Genomic DNA, 17,938 nt, shown 5'->3' with positions numbered 1-17,938 from the left:
TAAGCTCTTGTAGAAGGTTCAGAAAACTAATAAACAAGACAAACAATCTTGCTACTGGTTTTTGTATATTCTTCCTGCAACATGGCTATTCCCATTCACTTTATCTTTTACTTTTGTAGTTGCTGTATGTATTAGTCAATTTATCTAGAGCCTTAGGACAACTCTTGATTTATCTATCACAGGAATTGATTCCCAGAGCCTCCCACTTGCAAACTGGAGGACGAAGAAATCTAGTTGCATAATTCTTGCTAAATGATTTGAAGAGCATAAGGCATGACTTAATTAAATACCTTGCTTACTAGACTTAACTACCCAAAGGCTTGTAATACTGTCACTTGGGGATATTAAGAGGTTCACTCAGTTAAAATTCAGTGGTTTAAAAACTTAAGACAGTTACATCTAACCCCAAACCTTGTATCTTCATAGTTAAAGTGCTCAAAAAATTGAGTAAGTGAAGCAGTAGGCTATTTTAAAAACCAATGTGTTTACAAAATAAATAAAAAAATAAGAGAAACACTAAGGAAGGAAGATAGTACTTCAAAAGTATAGAACACTGAGTAACTTAAAATTCAGACTATAAAAAGGAAAGGAATGTAAAGAAAGCACAATATGAAGTCATTTGTGTGTACGTGTGTGTGTGCCATCTTCTCAGATGCAGGTATATACAAAGTTGTATGTATATACATATACAACTATGTATATGCAAATCACTAGGACGGTTTGTGTCTGAATGCTCTCTCTTCCCCAGAATATTATTCAAGGAAGTAGAATGAATAAGAGTAGATAGTATGTTAACTTGTACAGAGAAACTGTTACAGTTTGTCATAATGATCCTTTTGAAGCATGACTGGAGAAGGAAGAGTGGCATTCAGGTTGTTGTTCCTGTCACCAATACCAGCAGCCTTCTACAGAGGCTCTCTGTGTTCTGGAGGTACTTTTATGTTTTCCTCTCCCTCTTACTCTCTTTAACATGTGAATACTTGAATTATAAATTAAATAAATGTAGATAGATAAGTCTGTGTGTGGGGTGTGTGTGTGTGTCTGTGTAAATGCGTGTTTGGACTTTGAAATTTTCTCACCTTTTAAAAATGTGAAAGGAAGTCTACTAGATACTGATGAGGAAAATAGGTGAAATAAGTGTTCTCTTTGAGCTTTGCATTTGGTAGACAAAGAGAAAGACTAAAGTAGAGGTACCAGTATGGTCATAAAACTAAACAAAATAAGGTCAGTTAATAAAGAAGACAGAGTTATTTCACATAAACTGATCAGGAAAAGCCTGTTAAAATAAAATATGAAATCATGTAGCATTGGGGATGGAATTACCTTTTAATAATATACTCAGAAACATTAATACTTCTACACATAATGAATAAATAGCAAGGCAGATAAATGCAATGATAGGAAAAATGTAAATGCTAAGAGATGAGATGCCACTAGGAATAATGCAGTAGTAAATTGAATTCTTCACATTCAGATTCCTGGTTTGGCTTCATGAAATCTCCTCATGCTTTTTGACCATACCTTTTCCTACTGTTTTACCCCATATAATTCAGTTCAGCAATGAGTGTTTGCCATCAAGTGCTACATGAATACGCAACCACGTTACATTACACGCAATTCCTCTTTGAGACTAAGATTCACGAACATGTTAATGTGAGTGAATGTCATCTTTCCCATTCATCCTTTCTCACTAAATTTGGGCTGCCCTTGAGTGCTCTCCCTGTTCCTTCATTTAGGATGTTCTCTCCTTCACCGCTACCACTTTTCCCACTGACACATATGCACGGGCTCGTGAGAGAGGCCTTGGGTTCTCATTCAAATGGATACCTTCTGGAATGAATGCACAGCTCTCTATACATAGTCAGGAATTTCTGAATCATAAGAGGTCCACAATTTATTATAAATCAAAGGCTCTGTAAATCATAATTTAAACTTAAGGAAATTTAAAGTTGCTTTCCAAATTAATATTATAAACTTCTACCCTATTTGGGGATAACTGATTAAAGTCAGGTACAATTGAATAAAATTAGCAAAGTACCCCAGTGTGTTAAACTAGGACAGAATGTCCCTAGCCTGAAAACAGAAAAGTAGGACCTGGAAGGGTTGAAAGCATTGCCTTGCATTTCTTATTCTCCAGGCGTGGTTACCTGTGTTTTTATTTTTCCACTAAGCTTCAATGGGACAAATGAATTCCCCACTATCATTTAATACAGAAAGAAAAGTAGTGCACAGATATTCAACTTGAAATATTTGTATCAGAAAAGCCAGAAAGAATTGTGAGGCTACACTCTCTATTTGTACCCCTTGAAATAAAAATATCCTTGTGCCCAACACTTTGTAAGGGCATTATTGTTATCATCTTTTTCATAATTATCTTTATCTTCATTATCAGTTTCTCTTCACCATGCACTTTTTTTCATATCATCACCAATAATGAGTATCTATTAGCTGATAACAATTCATTGAAAATAGCACTAATGACCAGAGAGAAAAAGTTTCCAGGAAGCACATGAGTTAATTAAAAGGAAAGAATTTAATTTGAATGCAGTTCTCCAGTGAATTTAGGAAAATGAATTACCAGCAACTTATTGTGCTTATTACCATAGACTACTGAATTTTACAAGGTCTTGACCCCATAAAAATAATAAAACTATTTTACATTTTTATAACATTTTATACTTTTACTTAACATTTTCACATATATTTCATTAAACATATGACCAGTGTTATTAAGGCAATTGTTAATATTAGAAATATAATTGTACTTTGAATACTGCCCTGTGACACTAATAATGGGCATAATAATAACTATAATGACAGGGATTTTTTACTGAGCTCAAAAGTATGAGGCATATTTTAGTAGGGATACTGTCCACATAAGTGTTGTAGTTCTCACAAAATCAGATGGGGCCACAATTTTCCTTTTTGCTGCCCATGTAACACATGAAGCAACCAAGGAGAACACATTTTGCAAATGCCCATGGTCACAAAATTAGTTAAAGAAGGAGAACCTGGGATTTCTGTAAGCAGACTATCTAAAAGTGTAGGAGACTTGGACAGCTATGGTGTACAAACCTGTGTGAAACAGACGAAGTCATAATCATAACTGAGTAGTAATGCATGTTCATTTTACATAAACATAATATTTCATTTTGGAATTCTTAGGATTTATTTTCACTCTAATCATTTAAGAATGGCTCCGCAATATGATTTTGGTGGGGCTGAGATAGACAGGCAATGATGATTTCATCTGATTAAGTCAGTATTTTACTTTTAGAAAGATAAATGATTTAATAGATTCAAGTACAGGCTCTGAAACAGATTAGTTTGTCTCTTGTATTCTATTAAAGGTGTTTGAGCCTCCTCTGTAAGATACCATCTACATGAGGGGTCGCTGTGAATCTTAAATGAGGTGAGACATCGGCTTAATGTGTAGTGATTGTTTAATAGAAATAAGAAACTTTCCTTTCAGCCTTAGTCAGATTTTAGTTATAGGACCTATGCTCCTATAGAACTGGGAAATGAATTTACTGTGATTTGATTTGCGTAAGTGTTAAGTAACATTGCAAAGTTCTGTGAACTATAAAGCATTATTATTCTGATCATATTAAGCCTTATTAAGTTAAGTAGACTGCGGTGTTAATATGCGCAATATGTTTCTGCTGCTTTTTTCAGAGATTGTTCACTGGGGAATCATAGTCACTTGGAATGTCTTTCTATTAATTAACTCATATGCTACCTAGAAACATTTGCTTTTCTTAGAGCATTACTGTTAACTCCTGATGTTATTATCTAAATAAGCAATCTCTCCTGTCACCAAATTCTTTCATCAATTTCTGCTGTGGTTTTCTTTAATTTTTCCAGTTATCCTTCTGTATTTTTATCTGTATTTGAGTTTATGAAAAGAATGTCCCCGAATTTTGCAAAGCATGTTCAACCTACCTTTCCCAAATTATGTGAAGGTAAAGATCTTTTGAAAATATACTGAGATATCCTACTATAGCACAGAATAAAGGATTTATAATTATAGTTGGACACGCATTAATTTAATTCTACCTATTTATATTTAGTTAATGCAATGCTTAATTGTTCTAACATAGATGATCTAGCAGGGTGGTCATAACTTTACTGAGAGGCTCACTGTACAATCTTTGGTTGTGGAAGCTTTATTAATTTCCTTCCTAATCACTGTTTACACTCATTTTCTCAGTATTTAAAGTATAATGAGTTTGCACATCATAGTTCATTGTAATAATTAAATGAGATTTTATTAAAGGCTCCCCTACACATTTAAAGCAATTGGAAAAATTTAACCAAAATTACTTCAAACCACATGCACTATTTAGCTAGTATTTGCAAATCACTTTAACATATGCTATTTTGCACATGATAAGGCTGCTGTCTGATAAAGTAGCAGAAAACCCACTTCATAGGTCAATTAATTTAATCTAGCTTTTGCTTGCTGATCCTTTTTGTACTTTAGTAGATAATCACATGTCCTTTGGGTGAGTTACCTGAAACAGCAGCACACAGATATCCCAGGAAGGAGATCCTGACAACTCCTTTACAGCAAGTTTCTTTGCTGTCTTTGAGTATGAACACTTCCCTTCATTTGGCTTTTCAATCCTCTGGAAGAGTTTGGTACAAAACAAAAATTGTTAAGGTTGACTGAACAAGTAATTTCACATATTTCATTGCTTATGCAAATTAAGATGTTAAACTTGTGACATATATTGAACAGTATTAAATATATTCTTGAAGTTAATATCTAATGAGAAAATAAAATGATGATAGAATTCAATCAGGCATCAAATATTTAATAATAACTAGTTTGAATACTTTTGATCTGCAGCATGTTTAATTTGTTGAAGACATCAGGAAGTTAGGAAAATAATTTCTGTAGCAATTTAAGAATGTTGTAATTTTAGACTCTACTTACATTAAATGCTTTCTAAAAGAATTCCATCAGTATTCTCAATTTCATTTTAAAATGGGAACCTCATAAGTACACATGGTTAATTCAATTCAGACCATGACATATTTTTTAGCTATCTCTGAAATAGAGAGCATAAGATATTTTTTAGCAGAATTAATTTTCTTGAGACCACATAATGACTTTTCTGACCAAAGAGCTTCTAACAGTTTGTGCCTGAAAGGTTTTTCTGTAAGTTTTCCTGTGCTACATCACTATGTAGTTGAGCAAATTCTTTTCTGTACGAAAAGTGACCTAAAAGCTACTACAAGTCATACATGTAATTTATGAAACTATTCAATATCTGGGACATACAAATATCCTACATTTCATGCTTCAGTGAGAAGAAATGAAATATTAACCATCTCCACAAAAATGCAAGAGGCTATTTCTGTAGCACACATATCTACTGTAGTCATATAATACACATTAATGGTTAAACATAAAATAAAAATTACATTTGCATGCAATGTACATTTTTTGTTATAAAAAGCAAGTTGATATTTGATATTTTGCTGGGTACACTGAAAGTCAAAAACAAAAATAATATTCCTGAAATCAAATTTAGATTATGAGTATGAGGTTACTTGAACACAGATATATTTCTCTTGCTCCCTCATATATAATTGATAGGCCAACATTATTACTAAAAATAATTATTAATATAATGCTTGTGTCTTCATGCAAAGTATATTCTAACAAAATATTTCAAATTAATATATATGTACTTGACACAGCTAATGTTATAGGGAGTGTGTGTGCATATAGTTTAATATAAATGGTTTTCTGTATTGCTGAATAATACATAAGTACTTTTATTGTTTCTACAAATTTATTGTTATGTTTAATTTTTTTAATTTCTGTGAAAGTATACATAATTTTACTCATGTGAAGGTAATAGAAATACATGAATATTACGCCCAGTGGAACAGAATAAATTATTCTCACAAACTCATATTTTTGGGACCTGCCATGTGAAATCCTCCAAAATATAGTCTAACTACATAGACAAGAACTTATACTTTGAAAAAACTGAAATGGAATATGAACCAACTATTGATTAAATAATCACACTCCTAAACTTTTACTAAGGTTTACTAATCAAATTGCTGTTACATCCTTGCAGCTTGAAGAATTAAATACACTGAAGATATGAGAAAATGAAGTCTCCTGGTTAATATTAAACTTTCAAGTGTATAGAGAACAATGTAGAATTTTCTAGAATTATTTTTAAAAACCAGTACTTACCTGATATATGAGTTTAATGTTAGAAGTTAAAAACAAATAATAGCTTCCAGTCTTCTTTGTGAATTCCCATTTTCAAAAATGTCAGAATGCAATAATTAGAAAATATACAAATTTCTATGTGCAAAATAAGCTTAATATATAGTACTTATATACACATATTTTGGAAAATAATATTAAAATAATTTATTTTTAATCAGCAACATGGTGAACACCTGTATTTGCAGGAACTCAGGAGTATGAAGCAACAGGCTCAGAAGTTTAAAGCCATCCAGGGCAAATTAGGGAGACCCTGACTGAAAATAAAAGCAGAGAAAGGGCTAAAGATAAAATTCATTGCTACAGCACTTGCATAGCAAGAATAAGGCACAGAGTTCTATACCCAGTACAAATCAAAAAGTCTTCCTTGTATATTGTTAACTACATGGGAGGGAAGCATCTTGCCTGACTTTCAATTTAAACATTGGAGGATCACCTTTGAGTTATTTCAGAAGGGAAAGTGTAAAATAAGGGGAAAAAATTGAGCATACTATTATACCTGTGACTCTGGATTAGTCACCTGGTAACTTTCTGGTAACACAAAAGGTGATTTTTTTCAAATAGAAAGTAAAAGTAGAGGATATCAGAATGGCAATGAACAAGTAAAGGAGACATGGATATTGAAAAATTTACAATGGAAGTATATTTCTCAAAACAATGAAAAATTTAAAATTTAATTTGAAATATTGGGAGAATGTTTTGGACAGCGTCATTTGTTGGCAATATTTGTTTTGCTTAAACAGAAAATGACTGTATTTCAAACATAACTTCTACGTAACCAAACAAAGCACAAAAGTCAATAAGAAACACAAAATATTTCATAATGACAATGAATGATAACAAATCTTTACATACTGAATCAACTATGGTCTCTTAGAAATCAGTATAACAGACTATTACCACAAGGGTAAGTGAAACATAAAAATCAAATTATGAGATGGCTTCACATTACAAGATATAAAGATAAGATAGTTTAGCAAAGAAAAACCACTTTTGTTCTATTATATTATCAATTATTAAAATCTAATGCTCAGTTTTAGGAAATGGAGAATTTTGACTTAAACACTAAAACATTTATTCAAATTAAGGGGAAATGTACATAAATATAGATTTTTCATAGTTAGCATAGTAATTCTAATCCACAGAAATAAATTTCATTTCACTGAGCTAATTACATGGAGCTTCTGGTTTAAAAGGCTGAATTTTGTGATATTTATTCAGAAAACAAAACCATGAAAGGATCACCAGATACACTGGTGTACTTTCTCATGCTCTCTCTCCAAAACTTGGTGTAATAATTGACAGCTAGCATGTGCTTGATGAATAGTCAGCTTTTCTTGCATTGGTATATTGCTATCAAAACTAGTGATACAATTAACATGACTAAACACTTGATACAAGAACTCTCACTGTAGTAATTTAGAAGATAAGTTTGGGGTCTAGTATCACCCTCGATTTTTTTTCTCATTTATTTGTGTTATTCCCCAAGCAAGTCCATTTTATTGTACTGTATCATTTGAAACATAGAATTAGGGAGAAGTAATTTGTTTTAAACTAAAGTTATATATTTTGTTAATTATAGGTATCTACAATACATTAGCAGGCTTTGGTTGACGTTTGGTTACAAAGGAAAAAAAGAGATCCTTTAAAGTTGTGGCCTATATTGGATGCCCCACTTGCTTCAGGCTAGCTCACTAAAGAATAAACCTAGGTCATGAAAACAAAATCAGCTTGATTACATGAACCTTTCTTTTGTGTTAAATTCTGAGATGTTAAGAGGGGATTGCTATTGGAAGGGGGGAGACAATTTACATTTCACTGGCTAAGAGTAATTATACAAAAACAAGTTGAATCTATCATTCTTGGAACTGGATTTGTTGGCAATGTTTTAAGTAAAAACTTATTTTTTTGGAAAAAGAAAGAAAGAACAGCCAGAAAAGTTAGGAACACTACCTAAGAGCTAGATGATGATGAAGCAGTATATACTGATATGAATCAGTTTATTAACTTTTGGATGAAAATAAAAGACTTTCCCCAAACATTAGTGATAAAATTAAAGCTTGGGGGGCTGGGGATTTAGCTCGGGGCAAAAGCGCCTGCCTGGCAAGTGCAAGGTCGTGAGTTCGGTTCCTGGTACCGGAGAAAAACCAAAAAAAAAAAAAAAAAAAAAAAAAAAGAAAAAAAAAATTAAAGCTTGGTAGAGTTGTGGGAGGCTATATTGTCTATCATATGGAGACAAAACCAAGAAAAATAAAATCAAAAGATGGTACGGTGCTATGAAAAGCTTAATAAAATTCCATGCTAGTAAATCAATTATAAAATATATGGCCAGAAAAATCTTATTTTTTATGAGAAATTTTTTGTAATCAAAACCTATCAGTGAAGCAAACAATTGCGCTTAAATATGTTATCAGTTCCGTAATTCATCAGTCCAGGTTCTGGACAATTAGACTAAATCATGAAAAGGATGTAAGATCTAACATTTAGAAAAATGGCAACAAATTTATGTTATACATGATAAGATTATCTCCTTCAAAATTAAAGGGGGTCTATTATATGATCTCATATAAAAGAATGAGTAGCTGCAAAGAAAACATACAAAATTATCTGCCATTTTTTAATATTTAAATTATGTAGCAAAACATGTAATTAAATAGTTTGTCATGAATAGTAATTCTAACAAACGTTGCAATAAATAACATGAACTTGTAATCACCAATTTAAAGGAATATCTGTCCATATCTATCTACATCTATATCATCTATATCTATCTATCTATCTATCTATATCCATATCTTCCTTATGGTATCAAACAAAATGTGATTGATAAAAAATAAAACTCAGTATTAATAAGACATCAATTCAGTGCAAACTAACTAATCTGTGGTTAAATAAAATTCCAATACAGTAAGGCCATATTTAATGAAACTTGAAAATAACTTTGAGTTTAGCAGGAATAATATACCTTTGAATATATTGTTTTGGTTAAAAAAGGTAAAATCAAAACAAATTTATTCCATAAATTAATAAAATATAATATGGGGTAATAAACTCAAATTGATTATGCTAGTATGATTAAATTACTAAACAATGGAATAACATTGTGGGCCCAGAAAACTATAGATAAATATAAAAACATATTTTGTGGTATTTAAACTTCAAATCAGCAAGAAAGGATTTTTAATAAATCATACTGTAACAACATCTGAGATAATAAAATGAACCAAGAGCCCTTTTTATTCTTGAACGGCCTCAGACCATGTTCATAGCACGGAAATATCAACTTCAATGTTTCTTATCTGGCTTGGGCCAAGTGGGTTCATGGGACTTCTAAGTATTTTTAAAAGAAGGCTATTTATCTCCAAAGCATCCTTGTGTTTTGATTTATATGTAAAAAATTAAGGGGAAATTTGATACTTTTTTTTAACTGTGGGGAAACATTGAGTAATGAATGTTAATAATCCAATATTCCACTACATATTTTAGACAATGTTTTATTTATTCATTTATTTAATGAATATTTGTGAATGTCTAGGTAAAAGACAGTGTTTTATTCTCTAAAGTTTTATTTTCATTTCTTTTGCTCTCTTGGGTCTCAACTTCTACTTTAGAAGATAGAAGATATGCAAGAAAATCCTGACCTCTTCTATGTGAAGAAATTAGTAGAGCTAAGAAGTAAATTGATGTCAAGTTTTGGAGAACACACCCTACAATATTCTGCAATATATCTTTTCATAAAACAATATTATGAACATATCATATTATAATAGAATCAAACACTTCAAATTCTGATCCCTTAAAGAAAGGTTTATCATTGATGCTTATGAAGAAATAAAAAGTATATCGGTACATTTGTGAAGACATTCAATTCAAGATACTTTGTAAATGGAAATTCCAAGTCAAATGGAAATGATTATGACCTGATTAAGAAGAGAATGAGAAAAAACTATGAGTTTTTGAATGTAGTAGTTGATGAGTAGATAAAGAAGTTTCAGGAATAATTACTTCTTGATTATTTCAACTCCATCATATATTTTCTGAATCAGTGAGCCAGAAGTTTCACAATTCTAAATGTTCCTTTCCTTCTTTATTTAATTTATAACATCACAAAAGTTTATGATAGCAATACTAATACTATTTTTTATTTAATTTGTCATTCACACATTAAATAATTCATTTTTATATTTGAGCCCAAGTTTAGCCTATTTACCTTTAAAGCTTTAAAATAGAACAAAGAATGTTAAATGTTTAACTTGTTCTCATTTGAATCTTTATAACTAATACATTATATATATTTTCAGTATCTTAGTAATATATAAATAATATATAATATATATAATATTAATATCTTTGAAATATATAAATATAGGAACTAAACTTTATAGTGAATATATATTCATCATCTTAAATTTATAACTAACACATGGTTAGTATTGTGTGAGGATATTTGTATAATTCAAAACTGTACAAAGCTAACCTATTTCTGTACATAGCAGCTAAGAAAATCTCTCAAATTCTCTAATCTGTGTTCCTTATTTTACTCTGCTCTCCTGTTTTTATGTTTTTCCTCTTGGGTTTGATACCTCAGTTATGTAACCCTGTTTTGTGAGCCTCTTGCTAAAATGTGTATGTCTATCTAGGCTTTCAATTCAGGTTGAGGCTAGTCAATTTGGGTCAGCAGCAGCAGGATTAGTTCCATTACCCTCAAAGCTGGGCCTGATCTTTAGAGACCATGTGTGTCCCTATCTTTCCAGCATAATTCAGGGTGATACTTCAATATTTAAGCTCCAGACGTCTTAGACCTGATTACTCACAGAACCTCAGCTGATTATCAGCTCTATAGATGACAGGGCAATTCCAGCTGCAAGCTCCTAGCTTCTTTTTTTTGACAGATTTCAGTTTTCCGGCACTCCTGCTCTCAAATGCATAAAGATAAATTTTGATTACACAGTAATAGAAAGTACAATATGGATTAGCAGTTGGGAAGGCTAAGTGTAAGAGGGCATGCAGAGAGAATGGTTGAACTACAATAAAGCTGCTGTAAGATAGGAAAAATAGCTTCTAGTGTACACTAGCAAAATAGGGTAGCTGCTTGATAGCAATTAATTGCATATTACACATTAGCTAATAAGATTATGGGTGTTCCCAACACAAAGATTTCATAAATATTTGAGGTGATAGTTATGTTAACTACCTTGATGAGTTCACTATATATTCACTGTATCTATATCTACAATCCATGTGTATCTCTATCATCTATATCTGTATCTCAATTTAAGTATCACTGTACCCCACTGGTGTATATGCAATCACTTATCAAACAAAAATAAAAATATATATGTAAAATACCCATGATTACAGAGGATTGCCTTGGAGTCTACTGCTATGCATCCTGGTGAACGTACTTTTGCATAATTAACAGGATTATAGTCTTAGAGGACTGGTGAAATTGGCAAAGCTTCCTTGACAACTTCCCTTCAATACACAGGAATTAAGTTTCCCAGTAAAAAATTCCTGTAGCTGCTCGGTAAAGGCTAAGGAACTTGCCTCAGTTTCTATTACTCTTCAGTCCCAAGCCTGTTTTTCTGGTAGATTGCCCTAAATTCAGCTTCAAAGTACTTAAGCCTTAATGTTGTCCTATTTAAATGAATTCCAAGGCTTTTCTTTCTGTGGTTACTTGCAGTTCTATACTTAGGAACCTAGACATTAAATGTGTTTTCCTTTCTAGCTTTCATCCAGACTACTGGGTTTTTTGTATATACTTTCATTTGTCTTTATGAAAATAAATCATTAATATGACTTTTGGAAGTTACTCATTAACCTGGAATTCATCCAGAAGGTAATTTCCACAACACGCCTACGTGTACTGATGTATTCCATACCTGGAATAATGCATCGATCATCAGTATACACTTGTTGAATGAGTACCAGGATGGGAAATCTATGTTGCAGAGAAGCTTCTGAGCATTGCAGAATGGCAGAACACAATAAATCGGAGTTCAGGTTGCTCTGCAAGCTCATTGCTTATAGTTATTTTTAGTCTTCTAATAAGAAAACCGAATATGTTGAATAAAACATTTAATAAACCAACAAATCTCAGGTAGAGGGAATTTACTATACTTAGAGGTTCAATATAAGACATGAATTTATATTGGTCAGCTTCCAAGATGACCCGCATAATCTCACCTCTTGGTATACATGACCTTGACAGTGGATTGGATTTATTGACCCACTTCCAGTGAATTGAGTAAGGTAAAAACCATTTACGGAGAGACTGAGCTAGAATCTTTCCGTTTCATCCAGTTATAACATAATCAGTTTTCTGACATTCCTATCTCGTAAATCTGTGTGGGATAAATTTTGATTTGGTTCAACTTATTGGCAATAAGAGATAACCAGTTACAATATATATACAATAGATAGATAGATAGATAGATAGATAGATAGAGGATAGATAGATATTTGGAGAGGGAGAACTCTACCATGTTTCTCTTTGTTTCTATGTATGTGTTTTCTAGACTTCAAAACTATTAAAGGCAGACAAAAACAAGCAACATAATGGTGATATTCAAAATATTTTGCCCATGAACTCACTGGACATTTCAGTATATCAGCTTATCTGGGTAAGATATTAACACAATGGTGTCTGCAGAAATAAAGTGTGGAACTTTTACACATCTGAAGTTCAGAATATCAGTGCAAGTAGAACTGTACCAGTTTCTTATTCTCTGTTTCTGTCTGTCATGTTATGAATGTTTTTTCCTCTGCGATGCCCCTCTTCCATGCTGCCCTGCCTTGCAGCCAGCTTACTATGTACTGAAACCTCTACAGACTGTGAGGCAAAATAAATCTTTCTTTCTTAAAAAAAAAAAAAAAAAAAGGACTAAAAAAGTGGGAAAATCAGAAAAAAATATGGAATGCTTTCAGACACCTCTAGAAAACATTTTTTATGAAGCATTATGTTCTGATGAAAACAAGAAAGAAAATTTATTAAACTGACTTTCAATTTTAGCCATGTCACTAATATAATCAAAAACAGTGCAATCATTCACTTTTGATCACCAAAATATGGATTTTAATTAAAAGTTATAATTTCATTAATGATTATGAAACTAAGTAAGTAAAATGTGTGGAAATTTTTTGTTGTTCACTTTTAAATATGCTGCTAATCAAACATTATTTTACTTTTCATTTTCTGAAAATTAAATTTAGCATTTCCTGTAAGAGAGGCCTGTGATGAGGTGCTCCATTTGCTTCTGTTTGTCTGGGAAAGGTTTTACCTTTATGTCTAAAGAACACCTCTGCTGGCTACAGTATCCATGACCGTTAGTTTTGAGTTTTTTCTTTTTTTTTTCCTGCATTAATTTGAATCATACCACTCCCACCTGTCCTGTAAAGATTTTGCAAAAAAATGAGTTGCTAAGTGTATGTTAACACAGTTATGTGTTATTTTGTTCTTTTATTCTGTTTCTTTCTAGATCCTCTTGCATAAATTTAAGATCTGTTGTACAGTATTATAGCTCCAGTAAATTATGAACTTATAGTCTTAAAAATGCTAACATGTTGGATTTGAAATGTTTTCACAGCAAAATATAACTGTGTGAGGTAATGTACCTGATAGCCATATTTAACTATTCCACAGGGTCTGTATAATTTCGAACATTATGTTGTATATGACAATAAATACAATTTTGTTTGTTCATGTAAATAAATGTATTTGAACGTTTCAAAAAACAGAGACAAAAATAAATTTAAATAGGTAAATGGTTGAATAACTATATTAGTTTTCAGTTAGAAGGTAAAAAAATGTAGTTTTCTGTTCTCTTCCACAAGTGAGTTTTATAGATGACAAAAATATACCATTTTATTCTTTTCTGGGCTGATTATTACAAAAGCCCAAATTTTATTTTCTCCATGTTAGGTAAAAGTTCTTAAAATCTTTGGGAAAGGTGTTTTTGTTTGTTGGTGTTGATTTTTTTCTGATAGCTTTCATTTTTCTCCCACTTTTGGTCAGAGAACAGAGAGGAGAAATTGTCCATGGCACATGCCCAACACATTTTCATGTACTATTTGATCACTTTTACTACTTCTTTTGAGGAAAATCTGTTCATCTTAATTGTGCATTTTTAATTGGGTCTTTTATTTTGAGTATCTCTAATTTTTTATATATTCTAGATATTAATCCTCTGAAGAGTAGCTGGCAATTTTTTCCCATTCACTAGGTTGTCTCTTCACTCTGTTGGCTATCTCCTTTGCTGTGCAGAAACTTTTAAAATTTGGTTTAGAACAATTTGTTGATTGTGTTATTTGCTGAGATTTTACTGCAGATATGATATACAGCCCAAAGTAACCATTGTTAAAACTTTGGTTTAGGGGCTGGGGATTTAGCTCAGCGGCAAAGCGCCTGCCTGGCAAGCGCAAGGTTGTGAGTCCAGTTCCCGGTACCGGAGAAAAACCAAAAAAAAAAAAAAAAAAACTTTGGTTTAGAGAAGTTGTCAAGGAGTGGGGAAGTTATCCTGAAGAATCTGCAGTCATCAGTGCTGTCATCTTATACTTTAAACTGGTCCAATTCTTGATAGTTTTATGCAGCTTATGGAGATGAACACTCATGTGACAGTCATCAAATTTACAAGACTGTATGTTGGATATCAGGTGCGCTCTTATGTACGTTGTCTAAGGCAAAATAATTGCTTTCCATATCTTTGCTGTGGGACAGGTTGATGCTACGCCTCACCACACACTTAATTCTAAAGTTCAAAGACAGAACTCTTACTTGGGTTCCAAGACATGCTAAAGATTACCAGTCCTTGATTATCAGTAACATGCTTGCAGATCAGCTAAAGTGTCATCTGCAAAATTCTGAAATGTTATTAAACTAAGCAAGAATATGACACTGAGGAAATTCTCAATAGTCTTTGTGTAACTTTGTCTTATGTTATACAAAAATAAACTCAAATAGATTAAGCATGAAAGTATGAAATCTAAAAACATAGAAGCCTAGAAAGAAATAGGGAAGTCTTTATGACATGATCTCAGCAAAAATTTCAGAGATGTTATACCAAAAACACAGACAACAGAAGTACTGTTTCAGGCATCATTATTCTCACTAGCCAAATCGTGGAGATAACACAAATTTTTATTAAAAATTCAATGGATAAATAGTGATATATAATGGAATAATGTTCTGCCTTAGAAAAAAAGGAAATCCTATCATTTGTGACAAAATGGAAGACATCATACTAAATGACGTGTCAGTCCTTGAAAAGTAAATACTGAATAATTGTACTTATACAAAGCATTTAAAATAGTCAAATGCACAGAAGCAGGCAGTAGAATGGGGCTTGTCGAGGGATAAGGAGTAAAAGGGGAATTGTATACTGAATAAAATTAGTTACACAAGACATATCTAATATCGAGTTATCTAATATGCAATATAATGTCGATAGCTAACATAATAATATTTTGCAGCTATAAATTTGAGTGTAGATATGATATTAAATATTTATGACACAAGGATAAGTAACCTTAAAAATGAAAAAGCTTTGCTATAATGCAGAATAGTGAGAACATTAAAAATATTATTGATTTATATAATAGTACAGAGCTGTATCTCAATCTATATGGAAATAGTGAAGGAGGAGTTTTCTTTTGCATCCAGAACTTCATATCCTTTTAAGGAAATCTGAAGGTATCTAAGTTATTACTTTTATGTATCCTCATGAACAGAAAATAGCAAAGTCTTAGAGCAATGAAAAATGGGTGAAGTCAAGAAGTGAGGATTAGTGACAAAACACTGAGAAACAAAGTATATATCTGGTGAACCTACAATACGAATCATCTAATATTAGACAAGAATAAGATATACAAAGCAGAAGAAATGTAAGTATAACCTCCTGTACAGATCTTCAGTTAGATAAGACTATAGGTACTCTGATATGACCCAGCTGAGATGAATGAAATCATTCCTTGTTGCTTATCTCAGTAGATGAGTTAATAATAGTGAGAGGAAATACTTCTGACGTACGCAATGGAGTTATAAGTTCAGGGAATGTATCAGGGCTCCAGACAGGTATTAACTTCTAAACCTTAGAAGCAATTGGCTTTCATTTTGCTAAAAAAACAAAACAAAACAAAAGCTACAATTATCTGTCCGAGTTAATTAACACCTCTTCTCATACATAGATAATTGACATTGTACCCCAAATAAGGGATACGATTAATGATTTTGGTTCATAAAATTACACAAAAATAAACTTATGGGACTGAATCCATGTTTTAGGAATGAAAAGTTGAAAACCAAGAAGAGTGGGAACAAACTAACACATTTTCCTGCCAATATTTGGAATTCGTGTGAACAGCACATCTCTGGGTGGGAGGTGTGGAGAAAGCTCTTTGTACTATGACAAAAACAAGAACTAACAGCATTTTGGTTTTTGCTTTTTTTAGCTCTCAAACTAAGCATTTTCTGTAAGTTATTGACCCTAGAGAAAGTGATTTTCTAACAGACTTTGAAAATGCTGGTTTCTGGAGATATTTTATCACTATTATAAGTAAGAGAATTTTTACTAAACCTAAATAGACTAACAGTAAGCTTAATCATCCGCATAATACTCTCTCTCTCTCTCTCTCTCTCTCTCTCTCTCTGTGTGTGTGTGTGTGTGTGTGTGTGTGTGTGTGTGTGTGTGTTTTTCCTCTTTCTTCTTGTGTGTTCCATTTTATCACTGATTCCTTCTATGTCTGACGGTATTACTTTTCTGGTAAATTTTAAATTCTTTTGTCTCTGAGTCATTACTTCACACAATGCTCATCAATTTTCTCCTCTGGGATTTTTCATATTTGGAATGAAAGACAGAATCTTTGGTACTGGAGATGAAGCTTAGAATGGGTGAGCTGAGCAACACCTAAGGCCCTGTGTTTCCGGTGTGAGATCCTGACAGAGTAGGAACAGTTACATTCAGTCCAGATTCTGCACTTGTCGCTGCCTGTCTATAATATGGGCAGCTCTTTCTGTTCCTTGAAGTTAGTTCATTTGATTATTTTTCTTTCAATTGGGAGTACCCTACTCATCAAACCATGAGTTGCATTCAAAGGCACTATATAATAGGATACAAAATCAACATTAAAAATCAACAGCTTCTCTATACATCAATAATGAGCTACTGAGAATGAAGTAAGGAAAAGAATTTCATTTGCAGTATCTTTAAAATACATAGAAATCCACCTAACCAATAATATGAAAGACTTCTAAACGTAAAATTGAAAAAAAAAGCAGAAACTGAAAATGATACCAGAAGACAGAAAGATCTTCAATGTTAATGGATCATTAGAAGTAATATTTTAAAATGACTATATTGCCAAAAGCAGTGTATGGATTCAGCAAAATTGTCTTCAAAATTCTAATAAGATTCTTCACAGAACTAGAAAAAAATTCTAGAATTCATATGGGAGCAAAAAAGACCCAGAACAGTGAAAGCAATCCTAAGGGGAAGCAAAGCAAGGCTAGCAGCATCACAATACCCAGTTTCAAATTGTACTCCAAAGCCATTGTAGCAACAACAAGAAAAAAAAGCATGGTGCTGTCACAACTGTAGAAGATAAGCACACAGAACTACAGCCATTTGAATCTTGACAAAGGACCAAAAACATACACTGAAAAAAAAGCAGCCTCTTTAGTCAATGGTT

The sequence above is a fragment of the Chinchilla lanigera genome, unplaced genomic scaffold, assembly GCF_000276665.1.
Source record: "Chinchilla lanigera isolate Chin_1 unplaced genomic scaffold, ChiLan1.0 scaffold00018, whole genome shotgun sequence".
Taxonomy (NCBI): Eukaryota; Metazoa; Chordata; class Mammalia; order Rodentia; family Chinchillidae; genus Chinchilla; species Chinchilla lanigera.
Note: the sequence above shows the minus strand (reverse complement) of the source record.